This window comes from Dromaius novaehollandiae, chromosome 15 (genome assembly GCF_036370855.1).
Source record: "Dromaius novaehollandiae isolate bDroNov1 chromosome 15, bDroNov1.hap1, whole genome shotgun sequence".
NCBI lineage: Eukaryota > Metazoa > Chordata > Aves > Casuariiformes > Dromaiidae > Dromaius > Dromaius novaehollandiae.
In genome coordinates this window covers 22684598-22710125 of record NC_088112.1, presented here as the reverse complement: position 1 = coordinate 22710125, position 25528 = coordinate 22684598, and the positions used below count along the sequence as shown (strand labels likewise).

Below are 25528 nucleotides of genomic sequence, written 5' to 3'. Positions count from 1 at the left end.
CTGGGAAGTTCTGCACGCTTTCTACCAAATATCTACATTCTAACATTTCTATATTTCTCATCTACGTTTCTAACAAAATATCTACATTCAATATTCAGTATAACTGAATATGGTCATACGTAAGCCAGCGTAGGCACCATGAAGAGTAAAGTTGCATCATTTTGCAGTCTTATTGCAAATTGTTTGAAACATCAATTTGTTTGTGAGCACTTGCATATTGTCACTATACATGCACTTATTCATGCACAACTCATTACACATTGAGTTGCTTGGTTTTACATACAAATGGATTGTATGGTTATGTGTGTATATAGATTTGTGACAGCTACAACATGCTTGTCTCTGGAAAAGGAGAATTGGAAATTAAACACTTGAGAAAGTATGCAAACTAAACTCCTGAAAAGCAGTATGAGTTCAAAATGTTTGCAATCTGAAGAGAAAACAGTAAAGATGAACATGCATGTTTTCTCTTACACAGACACATACACAGGCCTCCTAATCAGCTCTGTGAAAACTGTTAACATAAATATCTCTTGGTTGCATTTTCAGTTTTGAACTAAGAACCTAGCATTTTGCATAATCTAAATTCTCCATTGCTTTAGCAGAAGTGTGACTGCTACTGTGCAAGGTTAGTGTGAAGTGTTGAGAATGTGCCACATTGCATTATGCAATCAGATTTTGTTGCTGTTTTAATGAATACATTCTGGAGAAGGCTATTATTAATTAAGCTACAATATGGCATAATCGGAGAGCGATAAGAAGATGCTAACTTGATCTGAAGGACCCATCTGTAGAACTTTCTTTTTCAGAAGCAAAGCCCAGTTGTCACCATACACTGGAGGAAATCTTTGGCAGCATTTCAATGCTTTACTGTGCCAAAAACGTGCCTTTGGAAGACAGAAATAATTAGAAGTGTGGGGATTCATTGTGAGATGCCTGCCACAGGTAGGTAACATGGGGACAAGAAGCAGTCCAACCTATTACGGTCTTGGGTATGAATAGATGAAAAAAATTCCAAGCATATGTTAAGCTATTCTCCATATGAATAACAGTTTCTAATTTGCTTGACACAATTCTAATAATTCTGGCAGCTTCTTCTTTCATAATTAACATCTTCATTTTGTTGCATTCTAAAGGTGTAATGTGTATTCTGGCTCAGAGGGATTCAGCCTCTTAATTTCCAATGTGGAAAGTGGAGACGGCATGCGGAAGATGTGCTGGGAAGCTGAAAAGAACATTCCAGCCACCTGGGTAAGCTGAACTACCAGGCAAGCTTAGCTCTTCTGGCTCACTGGTTATTTTCTGATATTCTCAAATAGATGAATTTCATCTAAAAATTGCCATATGCAAGATGTGTGGTTTTATATGTGGTCAGCAGTAGATGTGTAGAATAAATTGTTTGTTCACTAATATAAAACATGAAGCTCTGTTTAGTAATTGTGTAGATAAATATAGACCACACTACGCCTTTTATATATGTGTACCATGGCTTTGGTATATATTAGTTACTGTGTGACACAGATTATAAAACTATCCAATTTCATCACTGTGGTATCAATATTAGAAATTACAATATTTGGGCTGTTACTGTTGAGTCCCGCGAAGCCTGGAAGCACAGCCACTTCACAGTCAATGTCTTACCACTGTTAAGAGTAGGGACACCACTCTGATGCTTGCAGTTTCTGGAGACCTTTGAATCTCAGCATTGTCTTTTATTTTGCATATAAGCAAAATCATAGAGGTGAATGCCACAGAAACATGGTAGTTTCCTGATGTAGATTTGAGTACATGGTCCAAACCTAATCGAGTCCATCATTATTCATTCTGAAATGGAAACTAGAGCTGTGAAGAGCAGAAGTCTGTCTCTTGTCCTTTATCTGCTATGGGATTTGTCCGATATGGCATAATGAGCGCTGGCTTTGGACCAAGGATCAGATATAGTCTCCTAGCCCTGTCCTACCTTGCAACAGAGAAACTGGCTGCATAAATTATCCCCAGAATACAAAAATCATTTTCCTCCCACAGCTTTTCCTATCTGTATGACCTAGTTACTGGCTCAGAGTACACACAGAAAGCCACAGGAGTTAAAAACAGATATTTATTTGAATAAGGAAAGTTGATTACTATTTTAAGCCCCTTATCACATGGAAGCATTTCAAGCTCAGACACCCTACTCATCTATAACAGTGAGATAACTCTAAAGGCTTTTTCCTTCTGCTCTGCAGTTTGACAGTAATGTAGTTTCAGGCAATTAAAATCACTTCACATGTCTCTAGTTCACCTGCTGTAGTCTCTGTATCACAGGCCAACATGATTCCGACTTGAAACAATAATATATCTTGTTTGGAGGAGGTGTTTTACAGGTTCTTTTACCTAATTGGTGCAATGTGAATATTTCAGATGGATTAGTTTAATTAAGTGACTCTTGAGTTACCACACTGCTTTGGGACAGAGGTGAGGAAAAGCCCCAGACATAACACAATTTGAGAAAGAGAACTTGTGCAAAGAAAACAGAGAAGCCCTTCAATCCCATAACACTACACTTGGTTAGTTGCTTTCCATATTTCCCAGAGAAACAAAAGGATTTTTTGGTTGTCCTTATATTCCCCAGAGTGCTGCTGGAGATATTTATGATTGAATGAGCATATTCTCCCCTGCAACCTCTATTTGTGTTTTGCTCTATCCAGCAATTACACATCTGTTTCTGATCCAGCAATCACTTGAGTGTGTTGCAGAAAGCAGCACAGTGACCTCACTGTGTGATCAGCTAGAGCAAGAGGTGGGAATGACTGGACACTGAAAATATTAGAAGATAGAATACAATTTTATCATAGCATTACTGATAGGAATGGCTTGCAAACTAGAATAGAGCTTACAGAATATATCAAGGTATGACATGTTTTCATTCATTGTACGATGTCTTTCAGCCCTTTTATTTTGGTGAAATCTCTCCAAACCTCTCCTCCAAAAAATGACAGAGAGAATGTGGAGGGAACCCCTTTAGGCTAGTCAGCAGCTCCCCATCTAAGACGCTCATAAATGAGTGAGACGTGGGCATGAACCTTTGAGAGCAGAGACTTGAACCTGTGTCTCCCCCATTCCGGGTAGATTCTCCGACTACTTGAGTTAGTCGCCCTGTATCTGGCCCAATGGATGGTCCATCCTGTGTATGAAGCCACACAGCTGGAAGAAACTGTCTTTATAACATTTTGAACTGTGTCTTCTAAATCCTGTGTAAACACCTTTCTTTTAGACTATTGAGTACTCTGGTTGTAAGACAGATTAATCTTTATCTGACCAAAAAAGTTCATGATTGGTTTTAAATGTTGATGCAACAATGCAGTTCAAGTGGAGGAGATACAGCATAAATGAATAATCCCCAAAGTATGATAGCATATGCAAGTGGATGTATAGACGAGGTTTTTACTTCCTGAGCTTTTGCTATCTTGTCTGGAAAACTGGAATAAAAAAAATCAAATGTCAAATGATATCTTTGCCTGTTTGCTCAGGAAGTACCATTCAACATGCACAAGTGTGGCATAATGTGCTGTTGACATGCTAACATATTTCCATGGGAAAAGGAGAGGTCTTTTGCTCCTGAAAATCATTTTGTCTCTGTAGTTCCATGTAAAACACACACCTTCCCTCCAAACCTTTCATCTTAAGGTTTTTTATATTTCTTTTCTCCTTGCTCTTTTCTTCAACTGAAGATCAAAATGCAGCTGTTGGATAATGGCTTTGGGGAGATGCACCGTCTTTTTTTGGCAGATTTCATCAGTAAAGGTGTGCCAGATGTGGTGTATTCAGATGCAAAGGGTTAAAGAGGGCCTAGATGCTTGCTTCTCCTTCCTTCTCTGCCTGGAGGAAAAAAAACCAAGCTCTGTTAATCTGAGAATTTTTGACATAGATTCAGCAAACTGTTATTAGGAGCATTCATAATGCATTTGGTATTACTTAATTTGGACTTTAAAATCGTGTAGAGAAGATTTAAAACAAAGAGAAAGCAACAGACCCAGCTGTACAATACTAATTTTGTGTTGCAACTTCATTTAGATAAATTACTCCCATGAGTTTCTAATAAAAACAAATGTTGGCTTGTGTCAAAATTACTGAACAATTCTGATAACAGGAGCAGCTATTTTTAGTTATGTATTAACACAGTTCATTCAGTCTTACATCAAATTATATTAAATTTAGAAGATACAAATAGGATCCATGCTGGTTATTCATTTGCTTCAAAACATGCTTAAAACATCTCTTTTGCTTTGCATAGTAGGTGGGATAAGTCAGTAGCTGAAAGGCAAGTTATTTGTCAAATTTCAAACAGCGGTTGTGTGTTAGTAACTGGTATGGCAGCATTAATTAGGGGAGCTGGCACAAGCCAAGTAATTAGTGTAGCGAAGGGTCACCAGATACACGGAACAAGTAATCTGTCCTTACAAAAAATATTTGCCATAACTGAAACTGATGTGCTTCGTTTGCTGCACTGCACAATCAGATTATCGGCAGCTCCCAGGTATTCAGGCAGCCCTGGGTATTTGTGGATGACTTTGAGGTGTGAATTTTTGGCAAGGCAGATGCTGCTCTCTCACAGGAGGAGGTATGCCAGTAGCTATTTGTTAGCATCTTTCGAATGTTTCAGGCACTGACAGTAGAGGAAGAAATCCTACCTCAGAACAAAAATGACCAGTGATGTGTCATGTATGGTGAATAACCAACAGCGCAGCACTGCTGGGCAGTGCTCTGTCCTGCTCCTGGACTTCTTTGTGCTTCCAGGTGTATCACTGTGGTGTAAGGTACACTACCTCATATTTACCCCATACTGTAGATCCTGCAATTTTTAAGGTAAAATTATTTTATTATTTTGTGTAAACATATTTAAGTGCGTTTGTTCTGATATTTTCAGTGGGAGTTGGGCATATTTTGAACAATCAATAGATATGTAGCTAATAAATTATCCCTTTAATGCTCAATCCTCACTGTTTTATGAGGTAAAATATGCTAGTCTCAGTCAGGTACTATATTCCAGAGAAGGAAATAGAAGAATCTATTCAAAAACTTCATATTTCTAGTTGACAGTAATCTTAAAAATATGCATGGAAACTGGCAGCTCAACCAGCAGGATCCCTATAAAGCGTGGGTGTCAAAACCTCCCTCCACTCTGTAAAGGTGAACAGAGACCCCATTCTGTTGGTTATATGACACTGATGTATTTCCACCTTATGCACATCACAAATATGTGAACAAAGCACAAGTCTGAATTCTGGTCATTCATTCATGATTTAGTGTGCGATAGAAGGAAAATGGGCGATTTTCCAGAAAACTTAAGGAACAATGTGAGTAATGGAATGCCGATGTATAATATGCTGCATGTAAGGGAAGAGTGCTAGTTCTGCCCTATGAAAAAACAGATTTCACTGATCTAGATTTCACCTGATGTATGGAAACAGCAGTTCTTGTATTTTCCCAAGAACAATAGATATCCTATACTGTAGTCAGTCTTAGTGAATTAATTCCTGTTTATTTGGATTGTAGTGCATTTTTTGATTCTGTTAGTGCAACTGTACCTGGGAGCTCAGATGTGAAGTAGTATTTATGGGGTATTTGGAGTTTAAGTGTTTATTACCTATGCGCTGTGCAGCAGGCTGTCTCATTATCAGCTAGGTGCACGGCAACTCAGGCTCATAAGGAGCTGCTCAGAAAGCCTGTTATCTTCTTGCACAGATATTTGCGCACAGCAAGAAGGTGATCCTATCCCAGTGAAATAATAAGGTTTTTGCCAGGTACTTGGATAGAAATGGGTTGGTACTAGGTTATCTGCTGGATCTATAACTTGTGGGTATTACAGTAATGAGAAATATGTATGCAAAGAAAGGTAAGATTGGCTTAAAAATAAGCAAATGGAGGTTTCTAAATGCCAGTTAGGTACCCAACTTCCTTCAGAAGTTGCTGGGAGTTGAGCACCAAACTCCCATTTTTGTCAAGTAAAGTCTCTCACCAATGTTATTTGCCTGAACTTGAATGCACTATTTATTGTTAGCTAGGTGTGTTGGGATAGAGAATGGGCAGGACAATTCAGATCATTTAATTGCTTAGAAACAGGGTTTTACCTAAAACTTGCATCAGCCAAGAATGAAACTTTGTGCATGCTAGCTCCTTTCTGTTTTTTCCCCTTTTCCTATTCATTCAAGAACAGTTGCAGTCAAAAAAGCAACGAGGGCAAGTATCTAGATCTTTTCATGGTAGGTCTTGGCTGGTTACATCAGTGTTCATACACACTCTTGACTGTTTAACTTCTCATCTTTTTAAGTGTCTAATGTTTCTATTTCAGTGTTCTCTTCCGTGATAGACACCGAGAACTTTCGTAGAGCCAAAAATAGTTGCCATTTAAAATCTGCTCTCTACAACTGTTGCATTACTGAGATGTTAGGGCAACGCATTCCTTCAAATTGCAGTTCTCTGTGTCATTCAAACTATATATTCAATATACATTTGAATATGCTTCTGTACAATTTGAAGCCTTGAAGTGTATGGATAGCCTTTCAAAAGTGTGGTTTCCATTGCATGGGTATTAAGTATGCACTGTAAAAACCACAGTTTATTTAATGAAGTGTTGAGCCTTTTCAGACTAGAACAGTTTACTGAGACTTTTATTTAATCATCTCAATGGTTATTCTATATTACTATGAATTATGTTATATGAAGTTACGTTTTCTTCCAGTGCAATGTAAGTAAGAAGGAACACAACATAAACAAAAAATCCAATCTTAGTTTGGTTTTTTTTAGCTTAGTTTAGCTTAGTTTAAAATGTAGAGAATAAGCTTTATAATGATTCTTGAGTTTTGACAGTTTTTTGTTTTCAGGGGCTTCCTTTTCCAAATTCTAGATTTTATCAACTAGTAGTAGCTCTGACATTAAGTGCATTGCTAAAAACATTTAGGATGCACAATTAAATCACTATTTATATCGATTTTTCTCTTCATGGGAAAAGTTTTATTTCAGCTCCTCATTATTTTAAAGCAATTTACAGAAAAAAATATCATTAGGAAAATTAGGTTGATGGCATTTGGGGCGAGTCGAATGCACTGTTAAGCAAATCAGAAATTAGTGTAAATTTCTTTCATTTGACTTCATTTGCTGAGGATCAAATTTGATATTAATGATGAAAACAGGTCAAGCTTTTATAAAAATTGAGGTCTTTCTGTGTGATGAAACTGAATAACGGGGCAAGAGAGATGAGTGTGGGGGGTTTCCTGTTATAAGCTGGAGTAATATTAATGATTGTGTTATCTCTTGAAACCAAGGTGCAGTCTTGTCTCAGAGCGTATCACATAGACATAAAGAGCCTTTCCCCATAGTAGAAACAGGGCAAAATCTGATCTGTGAATGCCAGCAGGACGTGGAGTGACCTAGGTGGAACTGTGGATATCCTCATTTGCCCTGGTGCCATTAAAATCAGATTCTAGTCTACAGAATGCAGAACTGCCTACTGTACTTTTAAAAAAATAAAAGAGAAAAACAAGTGGATGAGATCAATCTAGCTTGATAAATGATAATGTTTGGGACTGTTTTTCCTTATGATTTGTATTCTGCTGCTTCTCCCCTTGCTCAGCTATTACTGTGTGTCAAGATGCTCACCGAGTCTTTGATTCGGTGCAACATCACTTCTAGTGGGGGCATCACTAGCCCTTTTCAAATGGGCGGCTTATTTGTATTAGAGAAAGGCACAGTACCTGGATCATATAATGTAAAGTGATACATGTATGTACAGTAGGAGAGGAAGAAGATGCAATTAAAGGCCCTGATTCTACAATTACTTATATACCTGCCTAATATTAGTTGGAGTATTCAAGGCAGGAAATTAAATGTCATTAGCACATTTGGCAGTGGTATAGAAATGCAGCTTGTGGCTATTATAACACCCAGAAATATGGAGAAGCTGCTGCTGACGGAAAAGAGTAATCAATAGCTAAAGCAGAAGGAGAAGAGAAAGGAGAGATTCAGGAGAAAAAAGAGACCCCAGAGCATTCCTGAAACTTTTATATTTGGAGAATCATATTAATGGTTTTTGGCTGATTGCAGCAATGTCCTCCACCAGAACACTTTTGCATCAGAAACCAATGTAGTATCTACAATGTAAATGATCATTTTACATTTATTCAAAAGTCTTTTCAATTCTACTGTGTTAAACCATGAGTGAAGCCCTGAAGAGAGAATATGTTTGACAGTTTGTATTGTATACTGCTCCAGCTTGTGCTCTTTTCATCAAAAGTGAACAAAAGCTACAGCAGGTTTACGCAAGAGTACCTGAGAGTAGCGCATGGCCCTTCTTTTTTGCGTTGTCTGAGAAGGTCTAAAATGTCTTGGATGCTATGGGAGAAAATATTGGGAAGTTCTGAAGAGCTGCTGAATAGTCCAGTGATTTCAGCAGGAATGTGAGTGCTCAGAAGATATATGGATTAACAGTGCTAAAAGCCTAGTTCATTCCTTTTAGCTTGACTTGAGAAAATGGAATTCCATGCAGGAGGCAAGGTAGGAGGTAAGATTCGGAAAGGGTATAAAATGAAGCAGAAAACAGGTTTCATGTTTAGTATCTCCTAATCAAAGACAGCCAAATGAAGTATGATTGCTTCACCTTATTTTCCTGCCCATCCTTTCATTGGATGTGATCAAAAAGGAATTCTTCCATCTGCTTCCTCAGTGTAAAATGAAGATGTACTGTGATTTGAGAATGGGATGCAAGTTCTACTAGAATAGTAAAAAGCATGTCAATACTTAAACAGTTGTAAAACGAAAAGGAAGGAAAAGCCAAAAGAGATGAGAAAATAGCTGATACTAAATTGATAGAATAATCTTACCCCATGGTACAATTCTGTGTAGCTTAAAGCAGCTTTCTTCACCCAATATCTGTCAAATCCTATCAGGAATGTAAGGTGACATTATGAAGTCTCCAGATATATTTTCATGTCATTTAGTTGATTTGTGTCATTTGATAAATTGCGTGTTTGTAAAAATCAATGTTCTTCACTGTGTGTATTCTATTACTTTGCAAGTGTCAAGGTTCTGTGCTAGAAACAATAATAGCAATTCATAAGAGCTAGTATTTCATCTTATCACCATCTTATTAAAAATCCTTCTTCATTTTCCAGCACACTTGGTATAAAAGATTGATGAGATACATGAAGATACATAAGGTGAGTCTTCTTTAATTCTGCTTAATGACATCTCAGTTATTTTTTAAACATGAGGTAAAAGGGAAAATGAAGTACTAGAGAAAGCTGGAGACACATAATCTTGTTCTATTGCTTGTGGCAGTTAAACCCAGGAGAAAGGCATTCACTGCTGGTGCAAATGAAGGACAACGTGGGACCCAACTATCTGAGCCGGGCCTCCTTGGGCAGGTGAGCTGAACCGTGGCCAAGCGGCACCACTGTGGATCACAGCATACACCGCGGTCCTGCATCCGCTGTGAACACAGCTCGACCCTTAATATCTCCTAGGTACCTTCCGCCTCCTCATGGGGCAGAGGACAGGCAGCTGAACAAAGTGATGTGCTGAACTCGCGCAGTCCGTAGCTATTTGCCAGTGGCAAGGTGAATCCATAAAACTCCATTGCTGTTGAGTACTGAGGCAAGATCTGGACCAAGGTTTCCAGAAGTGGCTATGTATTTGTGTTAGGCACTCAAGTGGCATGATAGATGCAGTGCAAGGACCTCAGCGGATGCACTAATTAATCCTGTAAAGGTTTAGAAATCCAGAAGAATGTCTGTTGCCCTCAGAGCCCCTGGCCTCAAGAAGGAAGTTGAGCTGGAGTTGGCCTTTAAAATTCCCTGAGGACTGATGATTTTTAACTGGTTTGAACTATTCCAAGCAGTTTGGTTCTGCGGATTATGCACAGATAAAATCCTGTAATCTTTGCAGGAATCACAGAAGAGATGTTTCTGAGTATTTAATCAGGACAGCCATCTTCCATGCATAAATCAAGACCAATGTTGTTTTAAACCCTGAGGTTTTTTTTGTTTTGTTTTTTGTTTTTTTGCTAAGCCATTAAGTTAGAAAAAGCAACTCTAACTTTTCCATTATTGACTATTTGTTTGAAAGTCATTTAATCTTTCAAGCAAAATATGCATTATGAAGTTTTACATTACCTGATATATTTTCTTCCATTGTAAATATACACTAAACCTGCCACATAATCGATCAAATAAGGATGTTTTTCTATGAATAACACTCCCCTTCTAAACTAACATTTTTAATACCACCTGACCATTACCTGCTGCAGTGGATCAGGTTGGTTCTTTGAACAGCTCAAGCTCTCAGAAGTTTCTCAGCAGTGTATTTTGAATCTACTGAGTGGCAGTAAAGTGAACTCTAGGTCAGCGTCAGTGGAATATGCGTATGGTTTGGCTAAGGACCCTGGCACTGGGAAGGGCATTTTCTGCAATAATCCCAAGAGGGATCTCAAATGTGAAGTAGATCAGCAGAGTAAAGATAGTTTTGATTTGACTGGGAAACCTGTAAGGTTTATTCAGTTGGATAATCCAAAAGCTTCCAGGCCTTTAATTTGTTACTTTCTTTCCTATATGATGGCTGAATTTCTGCTCTCCCAGAAGCCCCTTCAGTTATTTCTTTCTCATTAGAGTTGGAAGATGTCAGCATTGTTACAAAACACCTCTAAAATGATGTGTCGTCTCAAAGTGTCATTGTAGTGTATTGGCTCAACCACAAGTGTACTTTTAAAAACATTGGTACCTTACACCACAGGGTAAAATGTTTCTCAGTCGCATCTTATGCAGCACAAATTGACCCCTCCGCTGTTGCAGAGGCTGCAAGACAAGGAAAAATGCTGTCCATTTAGGGGTTTATTGTTGTTTTGGTTTGGATTGTTTTGCTTCTTTTCTTGGAGACTTTAATGTAATTTAACACACAATCAACAGTACACAGTACTTGTCTTGAAGAAATTGCACAAAGAGCTCATCTTGGGAATGCAGCTGTGTAATTAATGTTTCAGTTGTTTTGCTGAGGAGTTATGAAAAAATGTTTAGGTTAGCTTTCCCATTGTTGGTCGGTTAACTATCGCACTGCTAGCCTAGGACAAAGCACTGGGCAGGTGTCATAATTTCTATTCATCATACATCTCAGACAAAAATGGATCTCTGCTGCTGTTGTGCTCTCTCAGCTAATCTTCCTTCTGGAGTCTGAGCTTTCCTGACTCTTGTTTGTACATTGCTGAGTGCTCAGACTGATGATGAAACAGTATTTGTGCAGCTGCCACCGTCAGTGTTCGTGACTGCATTCAGTGCATCAGTCTCCATGCCCAAATATCTGTTGGTTTTTGCCTGAAATACCGTCCGAGATGCTCCAGACTATTCTTATAATGGCCTTTAAAGGACAAAGAGAGGACAGACAAACACGATATTCCAGACCACGTTCTTCTGGCAAACTGAATTATGCTGTGACAATCTGCAAATGACGTAGGCTTTGAACCTGGTTTTGCCATCAAGATAGTGGTCTAGTATCTAAACGCAGGCAGCTAATTCACCCCAGCTGCATAGACACTGACACTGTCCTCTCTGCTGCTTCTCATTAAATGTCTTTTTTCCATCCATGGTAGTAGCCTAACTACGTCTACTCTAAGGTCTGTATAGTTGAGATTAATTAAATAGCTGCCTTTCAGTTTCAGATAGACTTTCTTCTTAGCCAGGCAAACATTTTTATGGAAAATAAGATGACACGTTATTCACTGATCCTGGTATCCTATTATAGTTTATAGCTATAGGTAAAACAGTTCTGGCAAACACAAGCTCAAAATAAGAGCATCTTAGTCAATATTAATACATGATAACTTGGGACAATGAGTTATTCACAAGTTTTATGATGGCATACAAATCAATATACATCACTAGGAAATCTTGTTTGGGAAATTATTGGCCAAATCATTACCTTGGGGCAAGCTCTCCCCACCTTTCTCCAGTGCATCTGAGTCCTTACGGCAGTTCCTTGTGAGCAGTGTCTTAATGATGTGATCACCTTCATACTTAGCTCAGGTCAGTACCCTTCTTGACAGTCTTATTAATCTGTCCATTTTTAGTTATGCTATGAAATTAAAAGTTACCCTGATACCTTTGGTACACTCCCGTTAACGTAAGTAAGTGTTAGTAAGTACTAGGCTACATCTGGCAAGTCTGACTCAGTGACTGCGCGTCTTCGAGGCCTTAGATTGGGAAGGACTATCCTGCCTAATTTCCTGATTGTAAAAACAGAAATATTAATAAATAAGGAATATCTGCATCTTCTGATAGTGTACTTTTTTAGACATTTCTTTATTTAGTTTTTCTTGCTATTTCTTTACTTAGTTTTTCTTGCAGCTTTTCTTTCTTTCTTTCTTTATTTAGTTTTTCTTGCAGCTTATCAGCTTTTTTCACTTTCAGTCTTTCTGTCTTGGGTCTTGTAAGATAAATGTTCGTCTCAAAGTCAGCCTATCAGTTCTATTTTACTTTCACATGCAAAGTTTAATGGCTTTCCTGATGACCCAGCATGATGTCTGGTTTGTTTGCTAAAAAAAAAAATTAAAATAAAAATAGAGCCAAAAAGCAACCCCCCCAAATAAAACATATATATAAAATTTTTTTAGCAAAACCACACCATACGATACTTCTATTAGGTGGATAGATATCTACCTAATAGATAACACAGATAACAGTGAGCTAAATAAATCATATATATTAAGTAGTAGTAATTTTCAGCACATCAGTGATTGGTGTAGGGTTTTAATAGCCTCACTTGAGCTGTACTGCATAGTTAAGACCAAATGTGATGAAGAATAAATCATGCATTTGAATAGTCCAAATGAATAGAGTATGTCCTGTACTGTAATTTAACCGAAGTTTTCAAATTTGTCTTTGTTATCCCAAAAAGGGAGGACAGAATGAAAAACTGAGAAATGTGACATTGGATAAATAACATATTTATGGCTGTACCCATCTATCTGTCTGTCTCTCAAAACCTGCAGCCTTTCTTTCCTTTAGAACAGCATAAGGCCTGTCAGCACTTTTGATGCCAACTTTTTAAAAACTTTGGCTGGGATCTTGCAATAGTAACCTGGTAGGTGTTAGAAAAGGCGGAACAAATTTGGTACCCTGAATTTACCATCAAAGAACCGAAGCATATAAAGCTTGTGAGCCCACTTTTGGGGCAAATAACTTGAAAATATAAAGTAAAAATGAATTAAAATTCATCTTCTTGACCTGACTCTTGCAGAGAAGTCTTTACATGTCTGTCTTGTAGGGTGCCAGGGGAGAGGAAGAGAGGGACGTCGCTCTTGCTTCCTAGAGCTGACATGTTGAGGACAAAAATCAAATGCATATAATGGAGGAGCATCACATGGGAAACACAGACTTCAAAAGCAATTTTAATAGTAGGCTGAATTCTAGTTCTAAGAGCGATAGTTGAATGGGAGGACAACATAATTGCGGTTTACAGGTATTAAGTTGCAGAGCAGAGCAATTGTAGTTCTCTCTCAAAATGCATCTCCTGTCAGACTGTACTGGAAGGCTCTGCTCAACGCACCAGTTCTGGGAAGATGGAGATGATTCAAGGAGCAACTAAAATGATGAAAGATAGGATGGGATTTATGAGGGAAGATTAAGGAATTAAATATATGTAGTCTGGCTACCTGATGACTTAAGGAGAAGTATAACTTTTTATGAGTATTTGAAGCTTGCAAATACCAAGTATTGGAAGAATTATTCAGCATGATACAGAGCAGAATTGCTAAGAGTAATGGGATGATATTAAGAAAAAGTAAATTTTCAAACACTCTAGGTACTATTTGATCACATTTGCAGGTAACTGGAAAACAAAATCTGTCTGTATGGAGATGACATAAATGCCTTAGATTTATGGAGAGCTTTTCAGTAATAGATTCCCAAAGTCTTTTTATAGAATCACTGCAGTTCTCACTGAAATGCAACCAGCTCTCAGGTGGGACTCACCACTGAAACACCCAGCAGCATTACAAACAGGCAGGAAAGCAGAATTAGTATCATATCCACTGCAAAAGAAAGCTAACAAATCTAGACAACACTGAATTTTGTCTCTCTCATAATCCCGGTCTTTCAGCAAGAGACTTGAACAGGATGTGTCTGCAAAGGGATCTGCAAAACAAGGGGAGGAAGAGGGCACAAGGAGAAATGTAAGAAGAGCCCCGTTCCTTTCTGAGACTCTCTTCTCCCTGTTGGATAGCTGGACAAAAAGGAGAGAAGATGCGTTCTGTACTCTTCCCCCTCCGCTCACGCTCCTGTTCTCTCAAAACTGGTTGTGGGGATGAGCCTGGTGCTGACTGTGGCTGCCCTTTTTCTCTGAAGCTACAGTGAGGGAACCATGTTCCCGAAGGATCTTGGGGCACGGCTAAGAATCAGCTTCTAGGGTGGAAAGTGGCAGTGTTTCTCACTGCATGTAAAAGTGGTGGATGGTAGGTGGAAGATGGAGAGGACAGAAGAACCCATCTGTTCTTGGATCTGAGTTACAAACCATGGTATATTTCCTAACTGAAGACCAGATGAGCTAGATACATTTGGAAAAATTTCCAGTTAACTTAAGGTAGCACTAAAAGGATTTAAAACTAGGCGAGACTGCCTAGTTCATTGCATCCAGTTCTGTACAGTTGCAGGCAAACATGCAGTAGGGTGCAGTCTAGAAGACTTTAGAGAACATCCAAAGAGGTATTTGGACTTACGAAGTGCTTATCATTTTCACTGTGTGTTCATATTTATATATTTCATATAATAATAATGAGTGTTTATAAGCTCCGCATTCATATATTAGCAATAAACTTTAAGTAGACTTCAGTCAATGTCAAGAACCCTATCATGCAGGTATCAGGAATTATATTGCCTGCATTGAGGAATATATAGCTCTACACATCAATTACAAGTTGGAGAGAATTATAAAATATTTCCTGAAAATATCTTATAATGAGTGAGATAGAAAATCTCACTCATTCAGGTAATTGAGATCTGTATCCAGGTAGATCGTTAAATCAGTTATGGAAAACAGACTTGAGAAATTATAATCATTACTGCATTGCATCCCCCTGCAGTGTATGGCTTGGCTTTTATTTTGTTGTCTCTTACCCTTTTTCTTAGATGATCTAAAGGAGAAAAATTGTTTTCGATATGGGCTTAATCCTCATTTTAGGAATCATTTATATTTCAAAATCCAAATGTTATACTGGCTGAGCACCAAACAGTTATTTTTCAATTACCTTAATTCACTTTCTCAAAGCATTTCTTATTCTAGGTAATTTGTTTTTATACCTCATCTAGAACTTGGAAAATGTAGAGAGGCCTTTTTATTATTAGCCTTGAGCAATGACTCTAAGTTAATCAGCATCAGCTAAATGTCTGTAAGTTGGCTGAAAATAAGAAATTTCTGAAGAACGTTGAGTGGCAGTGTGATGGAGCACAGTACTGGAGTACAGCTACGGTAGATGTCTGAAATGTCTGCTCTTGCCTTTTCTCACCCTCATCTCTTCTGTGTCCTTGGGCGAATCAGTTTCTTTTGGACTTGCATGCTCCTGCCATGTCCCTGGTAGTGTCACCCTCGCCTATGCAAAGTGCTGAAATGTTCGTATGCCATGGATCTGGCATGGGAGAGCACAGCGCAAGACAAGAACTGGGGTCTGTCGCTTGTTTTCCTGAAGGTTTAACCTGAAATGAAACCCAGCTTTGCAAATCACCACCTTCAGCTGTTCAGATGAATTATCCCAAGGGAGAGGATATTGTATTGCTGTCTACGAGAATTACGTTCATACATTAGACAAGAAAAATTGGAGGTAGCCATTAGGATCTTCTCTAATACATCGTGACATAAAACCTAAAAAGAATATAAGAAAAAGCAGAAGAAACGTACTCTTTAAATAAGTAGTACAGCTAGGCGTTGACAACACATAATAGGATACAGGCATTTCAACTAAAAAAAACTAAATTGCTTCCAAAAGATAGGTATCATGGCTGAAATTGCTTCCATGCTTCACACTAATTAAAGTCCATGACATTTGTTGCAACTGTCAGCTGGTATTTATTTTTTTGTTTAACCATCTGATAACTGCTGCTGTATTAAATGAATGGGTGATCTTTTGATTTCTTTGTATGTCCATGTCACCTGTTACACTAGCAGATGCCCCTTCTGACTATTTCATCAAAACCCAAGCACCGAAAGATTGCAGAGGATGTAGTCTGACTTTTAGCTGTAAGCCAACAGAATTTTTCCATTGAATTCCGAAGGTCTTGGGCTAAATCTGCTCTGAAAGCCTCTCTTAACATGGTAAGGCAGTGGTTAGCAATTTTTCCCCTTTTAATCTCTTTTTCTTAAATCTCCTTTCTCCCCATCACAGAGCCCCGCTGTCCCTAGGTGAGTGAGGGGTTCAGGCCTTCGACAGAAGATGCTGTGTTGAACACCGAGGGCCCTGGTGGGTTAAGAACCTCAGTCACCGTTGCGAAGAAGCTTCTGCGCTGACAGCTGTGCCCGCATGGCCACATCAGGCTCCGTGATGTTCCCAGGTACTGTCTCCTCGCTGCAGCCCCTTGCAGCAGTTCCCCAGTGACACCACCTCCACCCCTTCCCAGCAACAATCCTCTCAATCTCCTCTGCTCTCATAGCCTCCCCTTTCTGAAGAAATTCAGTGGACTAACCTCTATCCGACTATGTTTTAGCAGTCAGGAGGCTGAGGTGATAAACAAGGTCTTTAGAATTTGGGTAAACAACATTTTGCTGCTTTACAAAATCATTTTATCGTAATTTCAGGTGGTAGAATTAAGCACTGATAGCAGTCAAGAGTCAGTCGCCAATTCTGCTTGCCGGTGGGTGCTAACACACACATCCCTGCACATTTGGGAGATACACATGTGTGATTTTTTAACTGCAATTTTTTTCATGGAGCTTCTCAAATCTCTAGGCCAGCACTGGTTCACAGATCACGTGCCGAGCGATGCCATCTTTTCAAGTTTGACCTGTGGTGCCTGGCAGGAGCACTGAGGAGGCATGCATGGCAGAGTCCTTGCTGAACCCAGCCACCAGGCAAGACAGCATCTCGACTGACTGACTGCACTGAGTGAAATAAATGGAGAGTAAAAATAGACTATCCTTTGAAATGGGCAGGGCGTGGGGAGAAAAATATTTCTACTGGAAGTGAAGGTGCTTCCATGACATGGCCAGTTTTTGATGGATTTCTTTTGCCTTTAGAAAAATGAAACTCCAGTAAGCAATACTGCTTCTTAACAGATTTGTCAGCAATGACTTCTTGTTGCAGTGTTTTGATGCCATTTTCCTGAACTGCCTTTATAATGGATGATGCATCTTTACATGCCCAGTGTGAGTTACTCAGATCCAAAGCCATTCTGGAAACAGTCTGTCTGACAGCCTTTTTATTGGCAAAGAAGCTATTTAAATGAGAAACCTGTGCAAGAGATGAACTAGCTGCCCCATGCGATGGCAAACGGAAGCTGATGAATTCTGCTTGGGCAAACAGGTGACCTTTCTGCTTTCCACTCTAATTACTTTCCTGTCAGATGTTCAATTAGAGTGACAGGGTCCCAAATTCCCAAAGATCTCTGTTTTGTCTTAGAAGATTAAAGGGTGGCAACTATTTTCAATATGATTATCGTCATTATCTCTGGGAGATTTTATACCTCAGAAGTCAAAGTCATAATAGCCCAGCTCACTGCAATTATTTGCAAATTGCCTTAATGTATTTTCCAGAAGCTCTTTTCGCACTGTGTAATTTATTTATTTGCTAATCCAATAGCACGCTAAAATGTCTGTGAACCAATATGAAGCCAGTCTGACATGGTAACTTGCATAGACTTTGCCAGCATTCCCTTTACCCACCAGTAACCCTTTATCTTTCCTCTGTGTGTTCTCTTTGGTAAAATAGCTTAAAGAATTCCTCTTGTTTGTGTGAAAATTGAAGAAAATTGAAGAAAATTTTGTTAACATTGCAGTAGTTGTCTATGCTGTTGGAAATGTTTGTGAAAACATTACATTTGAACCAGCAGAAGAGAATATTCACTGGTACAAAAAAAGCTCAACTTCTCAAAACATGCATTTTCACTAGAAGCATGTTTCTAAAGAGTGATCCATCAAGGAACGGAAATAGTCCTGTACAACCAGTATGTTGGAAACTACCTAACAGGCCTCCATTTTCTCTACTGCAGAAGCCAACAGGTCTTAAAAGAGCAACAAATGTATTCTTGCATGCCGCTGGTAAACACAGTGTTTGGACCCAGCTCTGTCTGTGCCACTGCTGCATATTTCTGATGGTGAGTATAGAATGAAGAGACAATATGCTCTATGTATTCAGTTGAATACATGCAATTGAAACTAACCCAAATAGCTTCTAAAATACACTCAGCTAATTGTTTAGGACTAATTTACAGACCAAGAGTTACATTGTAATAATTGTGAATAATGAGTAAACCATGAAAAAATCGTAAATGGCTTGCAGACATTTTGTGAACAGAAAATGAGCCTAAATTCATTGAATAAATTAATTGCTATGGATTATTCTCCCAGCTTTCATCTGCTGCCTGCTAAAAGAAGCCTGTATAAATGTGAAAGCTTGTCCACTGCTTTCATTTTGAAATGATGCTGTTTCGCATTGAATAGAGAAGAGAGAAGAGGCCTGGAAGGGAATTTGCTGTGTTATAATAATGCATCATGCTTGTAACACAATTTTCACCCTCACAGTTTTACCTGTCCTTTAGGATGGGACAGTTTTATAATCCCATTTTATAAGGGAGAAGCAGATGGGGAGCCTGCAGGGAGGAGAGGAGGTTTTTCCCAAGGCCACACATTGTCTCTCTGACAGAATTCAAGTCGGAACTTGGGATTTTGCAATCCCTGGCTGATGCTTATGATGTTTTTCTATTTGAAGACTTTCCTTTCCTGCAAGATCATTCATACCGGGAGAAAACAACCCTAAGCTGATTTGAGGCTTAGCCAGTCAAAATGAGGAGGGGGGAAAAAAAAAAAGGAAACGAGAAGACACATCCACCAGTCCATTTTTGAAGATCAGTCCTAGTAAAGAGGAGTTATATTCTGAGAACCAGACAAATTGTCTCAGATTTAATATCTTAGAGGACAGCAGTGAAGGCAAAGCATTTTTCTGTAAGGATTAAGATTACCTGACAGTCTTATCATTACCAAATGACCCTGATTTAGAATTGATCTGTTCATTTATAAGTAGCTGTTGCTTCCTAATAGTTCATATTTTTCATACTGCTATTAATATTAATTAAAATAGACCTCAGGTCTATGACTTTACTTGGTTGAAATTTGTGATTTAAAACATAATTTCCAGATCAATCCTCACATTTTATAAGCTGCTAGTAGCAATTTGTATAGATAATAGACTACAAAGCCCTTTCAGGTGCCGAGCACAGGCTGTCTGCAGTGCTGTAGCTTTTGGCAGCCTTTTCTTTCCCAGTTTGATTTGGTGTGGTCAGGGGCCTTAGCAGGGTGTCCTTGAGCTGGAAGTCCTGTGACAGTCCAGGAGCTTAGGACAAGCTCTCTGCTATTAATGGGGCTCAGAGTCGTATCTCTGGGCTCAGATTTATGTACCGTGCAAGTCACCTCTTCGAGAAAGCTTTGCCTTCCCTGTGTACAGGACGTGACATCCCCTCGCTGCCGTTATTTATAGCACGATACCTTTACACACTGCCTGACTCTGCATAGCTATAGTAAACAAATTGGTAAGTCCTTTCCATTTTAGCTCCAGTCCGAAGCGAGCCGAACGCTACTATAAACCAGCATAGCCGTATGGGGATGCAGTTGCTGGAGAGGTTTGTTGAACAGAGCACAATTACTCCGTCTGGCTTGGTCATATCTACTCAGTTTATCAAAATAGATTTTTCCCCTCCATTTAATAAAGTTTAATAGAGCAGAACAGAAACCCAAATGTTAACGTTAACCGTAAGGTAACAAAGGGAGACGCAGCGGTATCGGTCATGGGAAGCAAATCAGAGGGGCCCGAGCTCTTTCCGCGCTCCAGGCGAGCGTCTGCCGCTCTGCCTGCGCGGACGCTCCGCGGCAGCTCCCGTGTCCAGCCTGCCGGGGCACCGCAACCCAAACGGTGCGCGGGGCCGGGGCAGGCCTCCCCCGCTCCCCCAGGCCGGGAATCCTCTTTACTACAAATTTTAGTGTCTAACAACCCCCACAGAATTAGTACTGTTGGAACAAACAGTTACAAATTGTTGACCTGAATATACTATTAGTTTTTGTTGCTGTCCTTGACTTCTGCTGTGTGTCCCTTTTTGTATACCTTCCCATTCTTTTTCTTTCAAAACACCTTTGTTTGCTGTCTTGAGGTTAGAGTGTATTTCCAGTATAATGGATGTATTTATCCAAATTTATCTAGCTCTATTGACACCCAAACTGCGCTCTAGACTTACCTGCTGTGGGAAGTCTAGTGTGAGAGGAGCACAGCCTAATACTGTTGGTCTTGTGCAATGTCTTGGATTGGGGTTGATTTGCTATTGTGGAAGGTTCTTAATTCTCTTGTGCTGTTTCAGACATTAACTGTGAATCAAACTTACTGCATTCCCTTGAAATGACACCAACATAAAGAAATGAAAATAAGCATCTTTTCCTGACATGCTTGAAGCCATAGAATGATTTGTATACAAATAAAAATCAATCTAAATAAATCAGAATCTTTTTCTCTATGTTCAGGAAGGTTAAACCTCAAACAGCAATGGCAGCAACACATTGTACTCAGAGTTTTGCAGCCATAGTGTCACTCTTTTATTTTATTATACAATGCAGTTCACCCTAAATTACATTTTCTTCTTTTAATTTATTTGCATGAAAAAGATGGCATGGCATAAATCATCTTGTGTAGGTTGCTCTGGGTTATTTGCATTTCAGAGGTTGTTTTTAACTTTGTATTAGAAAGGAATTTGCAATCAAGAAGCTCTGGGAGGCATTTACTTTTAGTGATTGGTGATTCTGAAACGGTGATGAATGATGTTCCTTGCACTTAGGACAAACATCCCAAAGTTTGTGTCTTTCTGAGAGACAAAGACTGAAAGCGAGTGAACTGTGCTTTCATCTCAAGAGATCGTTCCTCTTGGAGAAGCAGGACAGGCTGGATCAGAATTTGGTCTCGGAAACCGGCCTCTCGGCTCCGTCCCAGCAGTGCAGACCTGCCCGAAGCAGGCGGCTGCCCGGGGGAGCTCTGCAGCCGCAGCGCCACGGGGTCCCGGGGGCAGCCACTGCCTCCAGGAGCAAGAGGTGCCAGTGGCACCCAGCTTCAGCCACCGCGGCCAACTGATGCAGCAGTGTGTGTAGTGTTGCATGGCCTGTTCCTTGTGTGCATTTTGAGAAGAAAAAGAGGATTTTTAGTCCCTAAGCCTGTCAATCCTGACACTTTTAAAAAGCTCTGACTATGCTTAGAATAGGACAATGTGTGGGAAAATTTAGTGCCAGGTCTGCATTTTAGAGCTGCTTTTTTGGGAAGAGGAGGGGGAGTGGAGCCTACCATACCAAGTTTTTGTCTAGAAGCTAGAAACTACAGTGAGACTGAAGCTCTGGGAGTCTGTGAACCACTCTTTCTGTGAAATTTTCGTTTTACACTTACAGAATGAGACAGCAGTAGGGACTCAGCAGTTGCCAAACCTGACCAGAGATGTGGGCCAAGTTCTGCTCTCTGTTATTCCAGTAAAAATCCACTGAAGTGGCTATTACTGTGTACTTATATAAGAGAGAGCAGAATTTGACCTGTGGATGCTGAGTCACTCGGTGTCTGCCTTTCTAAAATGGAGGCATTTGGGCTGCAATTAAGTAGAAAAAGAGCTCCTCTCTTGTAGGGAGCTTTTGAAGAAGTGCCTCTCCTCCTCTGCAAGGAGAACAATCAGACAGGCTTCGACAGCCTTTCCTGCCCGAGCTTGCTGTTGCTTTTCGTTAGGGTCCTTGGTTAACGGCATCTGACACAGGGCAACTGGAAGTCTGAGAGGCTTTAATGAGCCTGCAGATGACTATTCCCTGCTCAAAAGTGTGATGAGAAGCTGTATCTTAAATCTAATACAGCATGTGGCATACAGTGAACAAAACAGCAGAGTAAAACATATTTTATTAGCGATGAACTGAGGCTGCACATGAAAGAACCCTTTAAACATCTCACATATTAAATGCATTATATTCCCCTTCAGGAAAGGAAGTAGTCAAAGGGACAGGGCGGATGAACTGAGCTTATTAAATTGACTTGGTGGTGATGAGAATGATATTGACAAAAAGGCTGTGGTTTACTTCAAACACATTTACTGCAGTAATGAACTTAAAGCACTATTCTAGCAAAAAGTTGGCATTACTTTACAGGTTGATGCAAGGTCTCCAGTGGATGCTTATCATCTGAAGCTGAGCATAGTTCAGAAGTTGAAAGCGAAATGATGAAACGTATCCACGTCATACAGCAAGCTGGGAATCGGAGAGCATCAAAGCTTGCTTCACCGCAGGCACGAGCAAGGGTAACGCAGCTGAGCCGCAGCATGAAAGGCACCTCCTGGAAGAACGAGGCCCTTGTTGCTAACAGGACAGCATTCACAGCTCTTAAAAAATGTAGGGAAATTGTTTATTCCCTCATTATTCTCCTTGTTGATTCATCTGGCCGTCGCCTTTTGAACAAGTTGCTCGCTGCTTTACTCAGCTTGCTGTGTAACAAGATGGATCTGAAGTCAAGTGGTCCTTAGTGGTATACAAATATCCCATAACTTTTGTAAGTTAGTTGAGTCTTGATTGGGACTGCTGCTAAGGGTCCGGGATAAAAAACATTTCTGAAGTGCTAGGTGTCACCAAAACAGTTTTAACATGCTGAAATGTATAAGTAAACAAATTTTGCTTTCCCTTCTTACAGAGGACTGCTTCCATGTAGTTTTCTTCTTGAAAAAGCCCTTTGGGATTTGCAGATCCCTTAGAATTAGAGAGTATGTGTTTCAGGTTTCCCTGTATCTCACTCTGACTTGCTTGTGCTAGAATAACAATTTCTCATATTTGTTGTTTTATCTGTGCCTCTTTTTTTCTCTCTGTTGGCAGCACAGCCATCTAACTTCCTATAATATCTTTTCCCATATTTTTTACACTAGCTGCTTTCATGTTCTAATTCCAACTGAAGGTCCCTCTCTGTATACAAACTCTGCATTATTCACTAAGGAAGCTATTTCATCACATTTCTTTATTGCTGGTCCCCCAAAGACTGGGAACTGCAGAGGAAATTGCCAGATCTAATTTGATCTGTTTTGTCAAATGGATTCTTAAATGTGTGAAGATTTGTCCACTCTCTGCCTGTTACTAAATTCCTTCACATTAAAAGGGACTTTTTGGTAAATGAAGGGGAAAGTATTGAATGAAAAATCATTTGCATTCTAGAGAATTTGGAGCTGGGAAGCATACTAACCAGGTTAGCGGCCTTATCAGGAATTCAGATTTACTAAAAACTGGATTTAGAAGCCAATACAAAAACTGATGTCCTCTAAGCTGTCAGTTGAGTAAGTTACACTAATGTGACTACTATTCAGTAAAAAATCTGAATCCTGGTTTTCTGCAATAGTTCTCTGTGTGCAGGTTTACAGCCCAGGACTGTGCCTTCGGATGTGTTTTTACAAGTGGTGGCCCAACGCATGCTGTTCTTGACCAAGCCCTCTGTGCAGTGGGATAGAAAAAGCTCCGGACCCGGTTACCCACCTGTTAGTGTGAGTAGCTAATCCCAGTTGCACTTTCAACAGTGTGGAGGGATTAGTCTTGTTTGCAGCTTCTCTCCTACATGAGCACGGGATTTGCAGCAGAGCTGTGAGGAAGAGCTGTTTCATGGGCCCGTTGTTTCCCCTGCGCCACCACTGTGGTGTAATTTGGGAAGGTTTGGCTCTTTACCCCGAGGCCGCCCACGGTACCCCGCAGCCCCAGGCTGCCTCCTGTGTGTGCCCACGCGCTGAGCAGCATGTTCACGGCAGGGGAGCCTAGCTCCGCGGGTCTGGCTCGCTGGCCACGGCTGCCGGGTGCTGCAGCAGTTCCCCGGATGAATGCGATTACATCACGCTTCTCGCATAGGAAGAGGAAAATAACTCATCCAGGAACAGGTTTCTTGGCATGGTTTACTAATGAATGAAGAACTGCCTTTGGCTGTTTTATGAGAACAGTTTTTGTGAGTTTTGTCCGTGTATTGGTTTGTATGAGTGGCTTAGACTTAAGGCTTTCCTAACTGGTTCATAAAAATTTGGTAGTGTGCTAAACTGCAGCCGCCTTTCCTGTGATGGAGCCCAGCTTGGTCCCACTCCCTTCCTGTTACTTCCCCATATTACTCCTGCTTGAGGATATCAAGGCAGTCTATCGAAACAGATTGGTATATTTATTTATTGCCTAACATTATGGTGCTATTTTGTAAAGAAAAGATGCAAATGTTTAAACTAATTCTTTTACATTCACAAATGTGTATAAAGCCTTTAGAAGCATCAGAACAGGAGGGAGTGTCTTGGTTTAAGCTCGAGCAGATATATTACTCCGAGAGCTACAGGAACTTACTCAGCAGTATCTGAATACACTAGCCATTTTTTTAGACAGAAGCTCAGTGCTCTAAATAGAAATCATTGCCAGGAGGACTGAACGGAGTTTCTGGCCATGTCCAGTTACCCTCAGTGAAGTCTCTACAAGCTATTTGTGAGGACACCACAAAGGAAAGGACTCTGGGTTTCTGGGAGCCGTGACTGTACATCTCATTGTGAGAACCCGGGCAGCAAGTGCTGATGTTAATATATCTGTCTGCACCTGTAGATGCCTATAGGCATATCTGCCTTCTGCCATAGGCATATTATTTATGGGCTACTTGAGAGTGTTTGTGGAGACATGCAGGTGTTATTTTACTATTTTTCTAACTCATTTTATGTAGAATTAGTATTCACTGAACTGATGTATATGCATTTTTGTACTTTGTGTTGCCTAGGGCTATTGCACTTCAGACTTTGATCCTGTCAGATTTTGCAAGCTAAGCTGGTGGGAACTTGGCCAGTACTTGGATAAGAGATTTGATAGGAATTTCATAATACTGTGAGAAATTGTTAGTGCCTGAAGATGCCCCTTTTTCCTATGAGTAGCACTGAACAAATACCCCAGGATGGAGTCAGGGTTGCGGGGATGGCGCAGGTGCTGTCTTCAGAGGAGAGGGAAAATGGTGCCATAGAAATCTGCTAGCAATAGCAGAATGGATGTCTGTGCCAAAATCAAATCTATGTAATTAATGCTGTATTCAAAAGTTTCAGTGAATGTATGATTACCTTTCGCTCTGTCCCAGCCTATTGCTTTCTGAGCACAGCTGTAGCATTTCAATGAAGGATGAAGCATTTCAATGAAGGAGACTGGAGAGTGAGAGTTGTGACGCCAGCAGCTGCTTTTTGTATGTTACTTTTGTGTATGTGTGTAGTACGAGTACGATGTGCAGATACACAAAACATACCTGTGTGCATTTTGGTGAGTAGAAAATTGT

The 25528-nt window shown here is 40.0% G+C and overlaps 1 long non-coding RNA gene across 1 annotated transcript in view; it reads left to right on the top strand.

The window, feature by feature from the left end:
* The first annotated feature begins 813 nt into the window (after positions 1–813).
* The window catches only part of LOC112994052 (uncharacterized), a 35025-nt gene continuing 10310 nt past the window's right edge, over positions 814–25528 (top strand). Inside the window, exons 1-7 of the long non-coding RNA XR_003261839.2 lie at positions 814–945; positions 1137–1251; positions 9150–9194; positions 9316–9401; positions 16397–16562; positions 17312–17530; positions 18216–18320. This is a non-coding gene — a long non-coding RNA (uncharacterized LOC112994052). The remainder of the gene's footprint in view (positions 946–1136; positions 1252–9149; positions 9195–9315; positions 9402–16396; positions 16563–17311; positions 17531–18215; positions 18321–25528) is intronic.